At 43.8% G+C, this 17372-nt stretch overlaps 1 protein-coding gene across 9 annotated transcripts in view; it reads right to left on the bottom strand.

Annotated features, from left to right (window-relative positions):
• The window catches only part of CHL1 (cell adhesion molecule L1 like), a 140078-nt gene extending 125382 nt beyond the window's left edge, over window positions 1-14696 (bottom strand). For 2 of the 9 annotated variants that reach the window (XM_074602217.1, XM_074602222.1), the window contains exon 1: window positions 14635-14696. The gene's annotated coding sequence lies outside the window, so the exon portion shown is untranslated. Of the gene's footprint in view, window positions 1-14263 lie in introns of all 9 variants that reach the window. The other 7 variants (XM_074602215.1, XM_074602225.1, XM_074602216.1 and 4 more) reach the window with 6 other exon arrangements.
• Between the last annotated feature and the right edge of the window lie 2676 nt (window positions 14697-17372).

Below are 17372 nucleotides of genomic sequence, written 5' to 3'. Positions count from 1 at the left end.
CTCCCACCAAAGCAAGTCATCGGCATGCACAACGCTTTTTTTACTTTGAGTCACACTGAGAAATCTCTGCAATTTGTAGCTTTGGAAAGCCTCCACATTCACATTTAATTTGAAATGATATCCTCCCTGTCAAAACATGCCTGGGGGCAAGTCACTTATGAAGAAAAAAAAAAAAAATAAAAAAAAGAAAGAAAAAAAAATCTGAATCCTCATGTCTGCTCTGAGTCATAACATCTGCCACAGCGAGTGTCTGCAGCCAAACACAGGAAGATGTTCTTCTACAGAGAGGAGCCCCCAGGTAAAAGCAACACCCCAAAATGGAAGGAATCTCTCCATTGCTGTGGTACAACCCAACTGTTAAATATTAGGAACCACTAAAGATTAGTATACAAGCTTTCCAGCACTTCTCATGTGCCTGCACAAGACAAAATCTCAATTATACTCATATGTATTTATAAATAGAGGGTATATGTGCACTCGTATGTGTATACTCATGCAAACACACACATTATAGGTTGTGTTTCAAGTTTCAAAATTCATGTCTCCAGAATAAATCTAAATATTTGATATGCTCCATATTGAGTCGCTTCACTTTTGTTTGTTTCCCTTTCAGTCACATCAGATCTTGCTGGTACTCAAATTATTTTCAGGGAAGATAAAGCAATATCAGATTCAAAAGCCCAAGGCAAAAGCTATTGCCCATTGCACAAAATGGTTTAGGAAAAAATAAAATAAAATAAAATATATATGCTCTCTCTATATATATATATCCCAAGTGATCTTCTTTTTCCATAAACTGCCATGATGGTTAAATAATTTCATGCAAAAACATACATATATAGTAAGCAATTTAACTCCTTGTGTGTGGTGTGTGTATACATATATATCTTATAGCGTATCATCTTAACACTTCATCCGCTCATTCTACCATCTCTTAAAAAATGGCCAGGACACTCAGTTCAAAGGAAACTGTGAAAAACCTTGCAGGAGACAGTTACAGAATAATCTACCCAGGCAGACATTAATTTCCGATCCCTATATTTAGAAACGGCCTATGATCTAAAACATCAGACTTTCTCAGAGGCTCATAATAGATTTGTTTCATTTTATTTAACTGAAGTTAAACTCCCCAAATAGCCCCTGGCCTTCGGAAGGCTGAAAGCGAGCAGTGTTTCTATTGGCTTGTTTTCTTTCGGAAAAAAAAAAAGAAAAATCACGTCAATAGAAAGCATCTGCTCAGCAGGCCAAGGTGGTCAAGAAGCAACCGAGATGGGAGGTTCTGTACAGAACACATTAGAAAGGACTAAAAATAAGTACGATGCAAGATTAGCAATTTCGATGTGTGGCTAATATATTCTTACCTTTGACACTAAGCATAACTGCATTCAAAAATTATAGAAAGGACTAAACAGGTCAAAAATAAGCAAAATATTAAAGGTCCCTTTAAGAAAAGAATGAAAAGAATTACCAGTATTTCATGTGCAGATGAAGTGTTTCAAGGAATGGACAGGACAGACACAAGTATTTAGGAAAACAGGTGAAACAAGGTCAAATAGTCACTTTAATGATTGCATTGGAATTAAGAGACAGCAAATTTAAAATGGGAGAAAAATCACAATAATTAACTTTGTGAACTCTCTGACACAAAAACGTTATTTATAAAAAGGGGCATAATGATTAGGAGAATTATTAGATGTTTAAATTGCTAATAATAATACTTTCCCCAGCCAGGATAAGAATTTATCAGGGCTATTGATCTCATGTTTCAGGATGGAAGCCAAGCAGTAAGTGCATGGTAAGAAGGAGGGGGGGAAAAAAAAAAAAAATCTTTCAGGAACATTTTGTTTCTGAATTGTGACAATGAGAGTTCAGGGGAGGATGGAGGAAGGTGTGGGGTTGCTTGTTTTAGTGGTTTGTTGTTTTGTTGTTTTTTTTTTTTCCCCAGGGTGTTGAGTCATCTAGTATTAGTTACTAGCAGAGATAGGATTCTAAGTTAATTGGATCTTTAATCGGATTGAATAGGGTAATTCCTACCTCTCTGCGTTCCTAATGGATGTCACAATGTCATGAGTTAAATGCTGAAGTGCTGCTCTGATACAAGAACAGCTTCTAGGGAATCCTTAGGCAAAAGCAATTATTCGGCTGTCCACCGAGAAAGAAAGTGATCATCAAGGTCAATATACTTCCAACAGCATTTTGGAATAATTACTGTCCAGTTAGTCAATTATTACAGGTGGTGCAGACATTCTTGCATGATTTTTTTTTTTCCCCCCACAAGAAAACAGTTTATTACGATTTATCAGTCGTCCTAGTTCCAAGGAGAATATTACCATAATAAGCCCAGGTTCTAGCGCACTCTTGAGAACATCCGCACTCCAGCCCAGAAGTCAGAAAACTGCTATTCTGTACTGGCTACATAAAATGTTTATGGCCATACGAGGCAGAAATAATTGACCCATGCAGAGTTGCAGGTAATTGGGTGCTCTAATTGATCACAAAGAGTTTATGTTTCTGTTAAATAGTCCAAAGGAAACACATTGCCAATTTCCATTGAAAAGATCCTGAAATAACTGCACTCTGCAAATCTAAAACAATACAGGAAATGTTGCTAAACAAGGGCAATAGCTTTTTGATGGAGTTATAAAAAAATAACATGTGAATTATTTCTCTCCACATAACAATTACAGTAGTATTCTCTACTGTGGACATAACACAGCACTTTGGAAAATTTTGCTGGAAGAGTGATTTTCAGTCCTGGCTAAAGAGCTTCCACGGTAGCAAAGTGACTTACAGTCCTTAAAGCGCCTGTTTCACTTCCATTCTAACTGAAGATCCACAGAAAAAAACAGCAGCAAATTCACCCAGACCATGATCTTGACCGAGCCGCTGCACTTCCCCATGGAAGAAACACAATATTACACTTAAATTAACGATTACCTGGTTATTAGGCACTGTGAGCACTTGAAATACAGTTTCTTCTTTGAAAAAAGAAGACACTGTCACTGATCTAGTGAAACTATTTCAACAGGACAAACACATACGTGCAGTAGTCATCAAAAATAACCAAGACCACACAGGTTTCCCTGCTGGATTTCCCAAAAATTTAGTTTTAATGGTATAAATATAGGGTTCATTATTTCTTTTAATACTTGTATGTATAGCAGTGGTGTCAATAGAGTGAAGGGCACACAAGAGACCACAGTGACAGCTCGCCACTGAAAAGGTAAGTCATGCCGTAGCCCCAGCGGTACCGGCCATGGCCTTCGCTTCTGGGGAACATGGCACGGCTCTCGTGGTGGGACATAGCCCTGGGCTCCAGCACGGCTAAGCATAGCTGGCTGCACCGTCTTCTCCCACAGCAGCGGAACAGGGAGCCAACGGTGCCAAAAGCCCAAACCACAAACAGGAGGTTTCTTCATCATCATTAACAAAGCAGAGAATCCAAAATTGCTGTTTTGACTACGGAACAGATGACTCCAGCTCTGCCAACAGTCAAGGTGCTTCCAATGCCAAAACCCACTTTGCTGAGACATATGCTCCCACATTTAGAAACAGAAGCTCCTTCTCCCGATGAAATTCCTTTCTTTGCCCTTTTGGTGCTTCTGTTTCTCCTTTTTGTGCTTCCTTTTTCTTATCTGCTTTCTTTGATAACCCTTTCAATGCTCACAGATTTTAAGGCCTTCTGTACGTCACAGGTTGCTGTGCTTTTCCCTAACGCCTGCAAATCATATCCAGTACCTTGTGTTTGGCTGATCATATCACACAAGGTATCCACTCTCAATTTGAACATCACAGTTTATTCCAGTGGTTAATCACAGAAAAAAAATTGTGTTTAATGTCTAATTTCAAATCATCTGGCTCCAGCTTCCAACTATTAGATCTTATTTTTCTTTTCTCTTCTTGATTAAAAAGCTGGATATGCTTTCCCCATGAAAATACTCGCCCCTGTAATCAAGTCCCCTCTCAATCCTCTTTTTGATGAGCCAAGCAGATTGAGGTCTCTAAATCTCTCACTGCAGGGAATTTTCTCCACTCTTCAAATCAATACTGTGGTTATTTTCTCGACTCTTCAGTTTTATAAACTCTTTTGCAGCTGTTGACACCAAAAACGGCCATAACTTTCCAGCATTCTCATGTACTCAGATAAAAATCCCACTAGTCCTTCAGCCACAGCATCCCATTGGGAAGTCATCTTCCTTTTTCTGTCCGCAGTGACCCTCCATGCACTTTCATGGTAACTCTTCTCAAGGCTACCCTCTTCCAGTGCATCGGTTAAGGCACAGACTGTTGGGAGGACAAGAGAAGAGGGAACATCTTGCCAGCCGGTCAGTCTGCTCCATGTAACTTATTATTTCCATACTGACGATATCGCCTCATCCACAACTTTGGGAGCAGACATTTAATTTTTGTGTCCAGATTATTGATAGAGATGTTAAACAGCGTGAGGACTAGTTCTCACTCTTGTGAAACTGCGCTAAACCCACGCATCTTTCAATGAACAATCCCCACAGACAAATACCTGTTCAGCTCCGTTAGGTAAATCTTAATCCACTAAAGACGACTGTTACTAATTCTACATACTAACATTGTTGGGTTTGTTTTTAACTGAGATTTCATGAGCTACCAAATCTAACACCTGGAAAACCCTGCCACAATGCTTAGTTACCCACATCTATCAAACCTGTAACCCCACCAGGAATGGGGTCCCTCTTCAGAAAGCCATAGTGACTGGCCTTAATTATCCCTCTATTCTTTAACTCTATACTAATTCACTCCTCTATCAACTTATCCATTATTTTTCTGGGATTGGTGCCAAGCTCTCCAGACAATCATCCCCTACCTCTTTCTGCTTTCCCTCTTTGTACACGGGCTCCTCCAATATTCCTGCAGAACACCAAGACGCATAGGCTAACGGAGCCAGAAACACTTTGTCATCCCTGTATGATATATCACCCTATCTTTTCCAAAGATACTAAACAAGACTTTTTCCAATAGAGATTTTATCCCTCGCCTCTCCCTCCCACCACCGCTTCTCCCCACCCCACCCCCCGTTCATCTGTCGCACAGGTACAGAGATGCCAGATCCAGCCGCTGAGAACAATACAGACCACAAGGTTTATCACCACAGCCTGCTCCCAAAAGCTGTTTCTGAGACTTCAGTGTTACGTTTTAGCTGTAAAACTTGATTTTTAGGAGAATTCACCTTTTGGCCTTTGATATTAACTCAGTAGGAAGTTTTTTTCCAGGGATGCCTGTTTCATCCCCCCACAGCATCCTTTCGAGTCCCTGTTCGAGAAGCACATTTAGCACCACGCGTTAATTGAACTTCCAAGCTCCAGCCTAGCACTGGGTGATCCTAAGTGAACTGGACACCGTCTCCTCTCAAAGGTGTGCTGCAAATTGCCGGATTAGCAACGCACAACCCTAACGCAGTCAAGCATTTGGAATATAAGCTGTCTTACATTATTTACCTGTAGCGAAGTTACAGTTCAATTACTGAAGTAATCTCTCATTCAGGCAGAACAAAGGGGGGGAAAGAAAAAGGTATGCAAATGAATGAATTTAAATTCACTTAATTTAAAGGCCTAAAATTTTTAAGGGCGCATTCCCTCTCTGGGGACATTTGGGTTGGGGGATTATAAAATACATAAATGGTTAAATTTATTGCCTTTGCCTGAGCTTCAGAAGTTTGCATACGTTATTCTTTTCAGTAAATGCATTATATAATTAACACTGCAAAATACATCCTGCCTATATCCTATCCTATGTAAGGATGAAAAGTTTGGTCTAACCATCACCTAGTACAAGGAGGTTTGTGCAGAGACAAGCTTAGTGTACCTTTTGGAGGATGACAGTGGAAGAGGTCTGTATGGAAAATGCTGCTTACCTGCTGAATACAAAGATTATTCCAATTTTTTTTGGCAATATACATGATAAGATTTGTGAATAGCCCCTGATGTTTGTTGCTTGTTGGTGGTTTGCTTGGGTTTTGGGGTTTTTTTGGTTTTTTTTGTTTTGTTTTGTTTTTTAAATAAACACTGAGGCATGTTTTTATGCACCAAAAAATGAAATTTTCATCTTGTTACGCAGTGGGAATTATGTGAGGTTTCACTGCACAAGGATGTCTGACAGGAGGAATGGCTGACAGTGAAAATTTGCTGCACTGGCAGGATAATTAGATACAATGCTCCGAAAGGCAGGATCTTGCCCTTGTGGAAATAAATGGGAAAAACTTTCTTTTCTGTAAGGGCAGCATAACCAGGCCAGCTGTTATTACCTTCTGGTGCCACCACACTTGCTGCCCTTTACCTTTAATAAAGCTTTGTGCTATAATGCAACTCAAACAGCTCTCCATTTTCAGCGGTTCCCCGGGATGTAACACGAAGCTGAAAAGGCGAGTCCGAGGGTTTCCCAGCAGGCAGGCACCGTCTGGGCAAGTATTAGCCGAAAAGTGGGGTGGGCAAAATCACCGCTAGAGCACTGCACGGACACAGGCAGAGGGATGCTGCAGTTCAACGCGAGAATTAGAGATAATAGAAATCCCAGGTTAAGGTGAAAGCCTAAATCAAACCTCGTACAGGCAATAACAGAGAGGTGCATTTGTCATGCAGGTAGTAAACCCTCAGCAATTACTGTGGATTTCAGTGTAAATTTAATGAAGCAGGTATGCCTTAGCTTTGTACAGCTGGGACAGTCCTTTAATCACCGTTGCTCTATAGCTTACAGCACGACATTTGTAATTTGTATGACTCAGAAAACAGCAATATTCATTACTGTTTCCTGGTTATTTGTTTCCAGTCAAAATACGAGACAAGAATATGCCACTTGATAAGAGACACAATTATAAAGCTCCTAACGTGCCTGTCTGCAGCGAGCCCGAGCGTGCAGCCTGTCACAGTGCGCTTACCCATGGACACGGCCAGCCCGCACGGACGTCGGACACCATTCTCCAGAAGCCCAGATGGCGTAAATCAGCGTAACTCAATCATCCTCAGCTCAACCACAGCAATTTGTATCAGTCAAGGACCTGAGCCATTATGCCTATTTCTCAAACTGGTTAGGTTGTAAATTAGATTTTCATCGCTCTTGGGACAAAAACCTGACTCTGCTGAGGTCAGTGGGAGTTTGACCATCTATTTCAGTGGCGCCATGACTTCACCAGTGGTTTTCGTGTGCAATATTAATCCTGAAAGTCACCACGGTGTATCAGGTTCATTACTTTCCTAAAAATATAATAAAATAAAATCCTCCATTAGTACTTCCAGATACTAGCAGTTAAGTTGTGTTATTTTCTTCTGCTCACATGTAACAAAAGGAATATTTATCTCAAAGGGTTTTGGATTTTAATTACCAAAATAGCTACAGTTTTGATCGATTCTTCAGTAGAACTCATACAAAGTAAGCACTCAATATAAGTTATTCAGCTGCAAAACTGTCTCATGACGAAAAAGATCAGATAGCACCTTCTCTGACTCATAATTCAGGTCAAAATAGAAATCCTCTAAAATCTATTCCCTACAATGAAATTTTACTAGAAGCCATTGGTGGAGTAATATGAAAGAATAACCCGTGAAAAATAAAGTACAATATCTTATCCAGTACAACAGCTGAGCAGTAGCCCCAGTTTTAGTTAATAAATGCACTGAAATCAGCAAGCGTATTCTGGTTTGGAGTATTTTACCTGTGAAGAAGTAAAACCAACAAATTAGGCAGACGGGCATGGGTGCAGGCACGCACACACACCTGTATCATCCAACACAAACCGCCCCAGTACCGCGGAGCGAAGGGTTTTAGTGATGTGACAGACAGACCACGCGGGGCTATGAGAACACTCTTGAAGAAATGTGCAGACGCTTCAAAATCTACAGACAATCTTTTACTATTAACAATTCTCTGATTTCAGTAAACTGCAAAAAAAAAAAAAAGAGTATATTCTGTGAGTACGTCTAAAAAAAATAAAAAAACATTGAGTTAATCACTACTGTTAGCTGAAAGCATTGTTATGGTATTTTCTAACAGAAAAAAATCTGCCCTGGAATAATAATTTTACTTTTCCTATAAGCAGAGCAATCTTTCATCAAGACTAATTTTATTTCAAGCACTGGGGATACGATACAGCAATGGCACAGCCATTTTTTACTGAACCCTTGTTCCAGGCTTCCATCAGTTTTAATGCTGTAATACACAAAACATAACTGAACGATGCGTTTTTCAAATATACTTTCAAGCTGTGGGAATACACCCCCTTAACAGCAGCCCTCTCCTCTGCCTTTCAAGTGCCACACAAGCACAGCAGGCAGCATTCAAAGCCACCTCGCCGGTGTCAGACAGCGGGAAAGGCTGACGGGGAATTGGTTGTGTCACACTCGAAAAGTCACCAAAGGAGACACAGACTGAAAGGTGGATGGGCCCGAATTCTGCAATTTATTTTTCCCTAACTCCTCTTAGGAGATTACCGCCTCACCAATTAATTTCAGCCAGGAGGCTGCCCTGAATAGCAACTGCCAACCTTTCACGGTCATCCCTAGGGTCCCCCAAAAAATGGAGACACTTGAAATGAGATTTTTAAAGGCACTAAAGTCATCTTACTAAATTATATTGAAAGGTAGGAGGAATTTGCCTCACTGAAGTGCTTAGATATGCTTCTTTGGAACTGGAGCCCTGTGCTTTCACCGCTTGGCTTGTTTAGAGTTAAACTTTCTATTCACGAGGGCAGCGAGACTCCCCAGCCATTACAGACCCCTTCATGGGTTCATCCCACCTTTAAAGTCACAGCATTATCCACCTCTAAAACAAAGACCAGCAGCCACAAGCACCTGTGAATGCACAACCCATGTGCTGCCTTCCACGGTCCCGAGAGGAGGAGAAGGAAGAGGAGGAGGAGGAGGAAGAGGAGGAGGAGGAGGAAGAGGAGGAGGAGGAGGAGGAGGAAGCAGCAATGGGTGCAGCAGGAGCATCGCCGGGCAGGCCAGAGCAGCATAGGTGAGGTCCAGGCTGAAGACCCAGGCCCCCAGTGCCCATCTTGCTTCTGCCCTGGTGGAGCTCATGGGAAAACAAAGCCCACACAGGTGCACAAGGTTCGCCGTTCCCCACCTCCTTGATCGCAAACGTGGGGAGGATGAAATGGGGACGCTACGAGAAGCTCCGTTTCTGCCATGATGAGAGCAGCTGTTTGGAGGTTACCTGTCGGGAGCCCGACGTGGGACTGTCCCCGAGGCAGCTCAGCCTAGCCAACAGACAGGCTATTAGAGCCACAGCCAGACCAGGAACCATCTGTTAAAGTTATCCTCGAAAGCTGCACTGTTACAGAAACAACCCTGCCCAGGCTCGACCGTCGGCTCCTTCTCCTCCAGCTGCTCAGGCCTGGGTCCAGGCATCTCTATTTCTTCTGTGCAGAACAGGAGCAAAGAAGAGGATGAAGCCAAGCAGGCTCAGCCCCATCCTCCCCAGTCCCCCCTTCACCCTCCCTAGCCCGAGTCATATCCCCACCACACCTCGAATTTAATTCCATCTTGTTCCTGACTCAGCAAAAGGCAAAAAACACCTGAAAGGAGAAATCGGCTGTTTTCACAAGAAACAGAGAAGAGAGAAGGGTAGCAAGGGGCAAAAGAAATTATGAAGACTTAAAAGCCCTAATGAAGAAAGCAACATAAATCTTGTCCTTCTTACATGGCACAGGATCTGCACCTGGAAGTCATGCTCAAAGCAGCTATCGCTAGTTCAGCTGTAACAATAAACACTAATTTTAATGATAAACTGTTTTTCATCTGCATTTTGCGGAGTTTTACACATTCAGGTGTAACGAAGGAAGAAGGAAACATCTGCTAGGGAATGCTGCAACCTCAGAAAATAACACATCACAACGGCCGTCACAGCTCCACACGGTGTGTTTCACATGGGATGCCTGGAAATGCTGGGAAGAGAAACCTGAGACACCAAATACGACCATGAACCTTCATCTCGTTACAGCGCAGAGGCAATCACTACAATGGCAAGCGCTAATCAGCATTTGGGTATGCAAATGCACTTAGAGAAATCAATGCATAAAACAGACACAAGGAGAACAGCTGGGGGAAAAAAGCACCTCAAATATAACAACCTTGAGTTTTGGGTGTTGACTTTGTTACATAGAAACAACAGCAGAAAAAACAAACAACCCCATCAAAAAAATCAAACAAGCTCACATGTACCTAAATCTTTACCTAAATCTGCCTAAACCTACAGAGGCAGTTACAAGTGCACAGATTATGAACTATAATAATCCTAGTTTAGGAATATTGACAGATAATGAGTCGAGATTTTGTTCACTGTGGTCCAAATACGGCAACAGTTACTATGGGCGCTGCTACAACATCCCCTTCCAGTCCAACACCCCAGTAAATCAGGCAATTCCCAAGCTCTGTGTCTAGGAAAGAAGAGAAATACCTGGATTCCTTCTTCTCACCACAAGGGAGAAAGAAATCTTCCAAAATGCCAGCTACTATCTAGGTAAAATAAATGCCATGACAGCCTGCAGTTCTCCTAGCCCTAGTATGCTTTCTCTTGTTACAATTTTAGAAGGAGAAGGATATGTCTATATTAGCACATAGCAGAGCTCAGAGGGGCATAGATAAGTAGAGCAAAATGGTGCTGAGAACCCCAAATCCACCCACACACGTTGCAAAGGCTTCACTTCAGCTCCAGTCGGGAGGCCACGGATGAAAAGCCCATTAGCAGCGGAAGTGCACAAAGTAAACTCCTGAAAGAGACATTCTGGCCTAGGTTCAACCAAAATTAATCCAGTCTGTGCGGTCTCCCCAGAACGCAAGCCAAAGCACAGTACGTGGGGACAAGGACATGATTCCCTCCCAAGGTGCACTCCAGAACCAAAATTCCATTATACATGGTCCCAAGGGTAACAATAAAGAGTTCTCTGACACAAAACCATAATTCAGCATATATGAACCGTACGCAGGATGTCACAACCTGCTTAAAGCCAATACTGGTACTTTGGGTATATATAACCACAGTAACATTTATCTTCCTTCTGCTCGTTGAGCACTAAATCTGTTCTCTCCTTAGAGACGTGTGTTAAGAAACCCATGTCTTCTGCGAGGACAACCTAGCAGAGATCTCCAGCCACATGGGCTATAGGATGGGCCGGGCTGCCCCGCCATAATTCAGGCAATGATCAAACCACATGCTCCATGTTGCGTTTCATTTGCTCATCACGGAGCGTGGGGTAACGCCACAAGGCCTTGCAGGGTCTCACATCTCAAGACAGCATGCGGGGAACTGTTCGAAAAGTATTTGGCAGATGAGTGTCTTCGTTAAGACTGACTTGTCCCACTAATGATTTTGGTTTTTGGACAGAAGTCTAACTGAGAAAGGACAATTGGAACTTGGTCTAAAACACTGAGCACATCACCACCAGAATGGGGTTTACAAGTAAGATTCTTGCTCCTTTTTTCATACCCACGCTGCTCCCCAGACTCTGCACGGAGGCATGATTTTTAATTATACGTTATCTAAGGTTGTTAGAAGGTGGGCTTTGTGCTAGGGGGGAAAAAAAAAAAATCTTTAACAAAACAGAATTTCTACTTTACTGGACAAATACACCAAAAGAAATTGTGGCATCTTGGTGCGTTGCTAAGCAACCAAGAGCTCCAGTGTCACTTGTTTGTGATCAATTCAAGTCATTCATCAGGCTCTGAAGCACCAGCTCAGGAATTCCAACAAATCTTCGCCTTGGGAAAGCCACGGGGACTTCCTGCCACACAATAACACTTTCTTCCCTCCAAGATAAACTTTGTAGATGTTCTTTTGATCTGTGTGATATGTTAATTCATTATTCTTAACATACTGCTAATGGGAAAAGCTATAATTAACTAACTACAGCATTGTAACGCATGCAAGATAAACTGAACTAATTAGTAGTGTTTAAAGTAGTCCCTGTCCTCTCCCACTGGGAAAAGGGGGGGATCCTGCCTTACCACAGAAGCAACTGTCCGCAGCACCGTTTTCTGTAACGTATAGCTACCTTTTTCTCATTTTTCCTTCCAAACCTAAGTGATAAATTATATTTTTATTGGTAAACAAGATGGCTACAATCCAAGCCACTCAAGGTACGCATACATGCTGCGAGTAGCGTAATCTTTCATTTCAATGAAGGCTTATCTGCTGGGTTTCTTGGGATAAAGAAGTGGACTGTTATATTTTCATTCATTAAGTTTAATTACTGAAGTAACACACACTAAATGTCCATAATAATTCCATTCACTCACACTGAGAGTGAGTTAAATGTAATCAAAGTGTATATAGCTGTCTTTTCATTTCAGCCTCACATCCAGAATTTATTTTATTCCTATTTTGATAAAAAACAATAATAAATTGCAGGAGTTCAGAAGACAAACTGGTTTAAAAGCTATGTGTTGCACATGGCAAAACTTCTACAACTCTTGGATTGCTAACAGGTGGGGTTTTTTTAACTAAAGATATTTAATGATACTTTCACATATATGGCACAATATTCCCGAATGAACTCCATTACCTCCTGTAAACCTTGGTATCTTATCTTTTGCATCTTATTTTAATGTAACATAGTCTGGTCTAGTAGTTCTCTGAGCCAGACTCCACTGACAGCAGATGCTCGGCCTAAGTACGGGCCACAGAAACTGGCTAACAACAATTGTCTAATTTTTTAATGACCCATTGGGAGAGGTAGTTCATGGTTTGGGTTTGTTTGGGTTTTGAGGTTTTTTTGAAAGACCAAGAAATGTCATTATTTTTAAGCAACAGAAAACTGTTAACACAGCAGTAGTTGTGCACTGTAATGCTTCAAGTCAGTAAAAGCCAAGCAGAGGATCACGGGAAGCAACGGGCAAAGGATCATGTGCACAGCCCCAACAAGGCAGTGTCACACGTGCGTTCACCAATGGGCAAAAATTACACTTTTTTTTTTTTAAGGCGCAGGTTTTTCCCCCATCTCCTTTCCTCAAACCTGTAACTACACTCATAATATTTATTATTTATTGCTTGTGGAATGGTATCTGGGAGAGCTACATAACACACATTTAATTCAGTCACATCAAATAAACCCTTGACACTCAAACAAAAATACCACCTGTCAAGTCTTTGGTGACATTTTCCAAAAGATGTTTCAAGCAAAACTATTCCCAGGTAGTGCTGATAATGAATTTACTTGCTTGATATCTGTTGAATTATGATTGAATACCTGTACGTTAGCCAACATATCATAGCTTACCTTATTTCTACCCAAAAATAAGAAGCAAACTAACATTAATCATAGAAGTGATAGATGAAAAGTCTATTCACGTTTACTGTGATCCACTATTAGAATCTCCTTGCATTCAGAAAACCTAAATCTAGCTGAGACCATCGATGCTCTGATTGTGCAACACAAATTAACACCACACAGCACCCGGCACTGAGGTTTCAAGATTCTTACAGCTCTCCTGGAGTGCAACACAATCACATCACTTCCCCAGAAAAAAAAAAAAAAAAAAAAACAAAACCCAAAACACCACGAAAAACTGGGGTCATTTGCAATTATTTAGGTATCGCAGGAATAAAAAGAGATAAAATACTCTCCAAAATCATTAGGAAGGAAAGAAGAAACAAGTGTTTGCCACAGATGCGCGACATCCGGGTTTGCAAACTTGAACCCACCTAAAACAGGAGACTGAGCGCGTCGCCCCCAGCCAAGGCCACCGCCACCGTGCCTTTGCCCCCCCGGCCCGCCCCTCCACACCCCGCCACCCCCTCGGCCCCCCGCCCCGGGGCTCCGCGAGGCTCCGCGCCCCTCGTCAAACTTTCCGCGGGCAGCGGCTCCTCCGCCCGGGACCCGCTCCCGAGCCCGGACCGCCCGGGGGAATGGGGGAATCGGCCGTGACCTGTGCCCCGGGGACCCCCCCGGGCTCCCCCCGGCGCTGCGCCCCGAGCCGCGGGCACCTGCGCACCCCTCCGCGGGGCTGAGCCCGGCTCGGCTTCCTCATTGCTTCGCAGGGCGAAGCCCGACGCTTGCGGAGCGGGACCAGGGTCCAGGGGCGGCACGGGGAGGAGGAAAAAGGGATTTAAAAATAAAAAAATTCATAATAATTAAAGAAGCTTTTGGTAAAAAGGCAGGGCGAGGGGAGGCGGCGGCCGGGGCAGCCCCGCGGCGGGGTACCCGCGGTCCCAGCGCCCTGCGCCACCCGGCAGCCCCGAAGGGGGACCGGTCCCGACTCCCCCCTGTCCCGGTAGCCCCCGTCCCCCCCGGCGTTACCTTGAGCCCGGTGCGGGCAGAGCCGGCAGCTCGCGGGGGGCGACCGGACCGCCGGGTCGCAGCAGCAGCGGCGCCTCCACAGCCCCGTCCCGGCTCTGCAAATTAATCGCTCCACCCCGGAAAAAAAAAAAAAAAAAAAAAAAACGCAAAAAAAAAAAACCCGCAAAAAATCCCCAAATCCCAAACCCAGCCCCGCTACACACCCACGAGAAGGAAGAGGGGTCCCTCCGTGACTGGCATCAGTATCTCCTCCGGCAGAGCTTGCAGGGAGCCATGGCAACCAGCCCCCGCACCTCCCCAAACCGCTGCCCGCTTCCCCCGGGGGGGCCGAGCCGCCCCCCCCGACCCTGGCCCCGCTCGGCGGCTCCCACCTGCCCGATCCGACGCCCCCTCGGCGAGAGCCGGCAGCCGCCGCGCTGCCCCGGCGGCACCTGGGGATGGCGGGGAGGGGGGGAGGGAGGGAGGGACGCGGGGAGGGGGGGAGGGGAGCCCCGGGGGGGCCCGGGCCGGCCCGCCCGCACCTCCCCTGCCCGCCCCCCGCCCGGGGGGGACTTCCCACCGGCAAGAGCCTCTGCGGCTCTCACTTCATCGCGGTGGTGGGGGCCGCCAAAATCTGGTCAAGGAAGGAATGGGCACTGTCAGGGAACAGACTGATCCCCCCGGCCCCATTTTACCCCTCTCTCGGTGTGCAGAAGTCTCATTTCTATGCAGAGGAAAGGATGAGGGATCACAAGACCTCATTTGGGGATGGTCCTCCCCGCCCCATCCGCTTCTGTGCTGTCCCTTGCTAAGAACCCATGCATTCATCATTGCAACATCTAATGTTTTATATATTCAAACCTTTGAAAAATCTTCCTTTTCTTTATTTTTTGCCAATGCCCTTCTTAATTTTTGATGCGTGTGCTCTACAGCACACATGACCACAAAATCAGAACAGGTTTCTGTGGGCGCTTGAACACTTGGACTTTGCCTGTATGGTTTACTTCTGTAATCCCTTTGTGGAATGGGCTAAATTTTTAAGTAATTGGTCAAGACAGTCGTCACAAATCTGCCAGTCATTTTCTTAAGCACTCCATCCAGAGACACTGTGTGGAGGTGGTGAAGGTCAGACATAATCATTTTCATGAGGACTCGGACTTCTCAGACAATTTTCTGTCTCACTGCTGACCTTTGGGTGTTTTTCTTTTCTCTGAGCTTTGTCTAATGCCATGAACAATAATCATAAAGAAACATTCACAGACATTAAACCATAAAACCACCCTACCGAATCACAGTTAGCACTCATGGGGATTATTATCATTTTTCGGACAGTAGCAATCAGAATTTGTTGACGTACCGGCAAACTCGTGTTGTTCATCTCCAGCAGATCTAGGTAGGTGAGCTTACTTTTTGGACAGGAAGTAAAGAATTAAATTTAAGGAAAGGTATTATAAACTAAAAATGGTTAGTAAAAGAAAAAGATCTGAAAGCTAGAAGGGAAAATGGTACAATAATTTAATACATTTGTTCGATGTTAAGAAAGCAGAAGTAATGTTATGCTTGATACTTTAGTCATGCAAAGTCTGGCAACTTGTAGATATAATTTTCATAGTAAACTACATTTAAGTCAACTTGCGCCAATATAAATGCCAAACTTCTCAACAAATATATGGAGAAAAGCTTCTATTATGTAAGGAAAGTGTGCTGTGGTTGCTTAGAAAGCTCTGACGTTGGGTAGTCGGAGTTCTAAGCAGCAGAGGCCCAGCCCAGAGCACACACAAGGGAGCGGGAATTCTCCCTTTGAATCCCGCTCTCATAGCCAAATCCTGAATTGACTTACTGTTCCATCCAAGGACAGTAAAATGCTATATTTACAGCACATTGCTTTCCAAAGCAACCAACAGCTAAGCAACAGGGCTGTGCCCCCACGCAGCGGAAACCTCTGAAAATAAATGGAAAAGGAGACAGCTGTAGAGGAATGTCTCGACCACGTCAGGGCTGCCGATATATGGAAATGCCATTTGACCCAGCATAAACGTGGCCATCAGAGATCGAGTCAAAACCCAGAGATGACTGGAGATTTACTGAAGCGTTGGCAAAAACTGAAGACGCCAAGGGTAGCAAGCTGTGTCCTGCTTGTCTGGGAGCAGAGATAACAGAGCTGGCTGGAGAGCTGGGAATAGCTGGCGTTGCCCCTCCTGCCATTGCCAAGAGGATGAAAAATGTGGACAATGACTCCTACCCCCTTCTGGCCAGTACTACCCACCTCCCGGGATACCACAGCAGTACCAGGAGTTTCCAGGTTGATTTCTGCAGGGCTCTGACATGGAGAGACAACAATTTAATTACCTCCAGTGACTGCTTGAATGAGGCAGAACCGCTGCCAACGTCAAATTCCCGGGCTGCCCATACCTACACTGCCACATCCACTCCTCAGATACGCTGAGCCGCAAACAGAAAGAAGCTGGGCTTGCAAAATGCAGCGACCACTTAGGCTTTCATTTCCCTGCCTAGCTGGCCCAACTTTTAGATCCTCTCTGGCAACACGGTTCCCCCAGGATCTTGTCATATTTTCAGGTTTCAGCCCATAGTATGGAAACCAATAAATGGTTTTAATTTTTCAACATAGAATCATGCAGATAGTTTTCCTTCCACTGGGAAGCCAGTCGATGGAAAAGTCAAAGTATGTCAGTTCACCAAAAACTGCTCCATGCTTCCAAAATAAAGTGTGTTCATATTCATAATAAGCCTAATCGCATCTTTTTCCAAGACTAGGGTTTGCCTTAAGTGAAGTGTAAATAGACATAATCCATTGTGCTTCAGATTTCACTGGGTAATGAAACAGGGCAAATGTCATCGCACTTAAGTCTGCAACAGAACAAAAATAAAGACAGAGAAGCACAGTTTGGTCCTGTCCGTGTCTCCACAGAACTGCTCTTTATTTTGGGATTTCCTGCTGAAAATCAAGGAGCTTTTTCATCACATCCACTACTTGGTGTGAGAATGAGGGAGCAACATTGCTAGAAACATTGGAAAATGTCGTTAAATCTCTCTAGGCTGGTACAGATCACATATTTAAAATACACATTAAACACATAATGTTGTCTCAAATCAAGTGTAAGGAAAAAGC

The sequence above is a fragment of the Larus michahellis genome, chromosome 10 (genome assembly GCF_964199755.1).
Source record: "Larus michahellis chromosome 10, bLarMic1.1, whole genome shotgun sequence".
Taxonomy (NCBI): Eukaryota; Metazoa; Chordata; class Aves; order Charadriiformes; family Laridae; genus Larus; species Larus michahellis.
The sequence above is the reverse complement of the archived record's forward strand: the minus strand, read 5'-3'. Positions and strand labels throughout refer to the sequence as shown.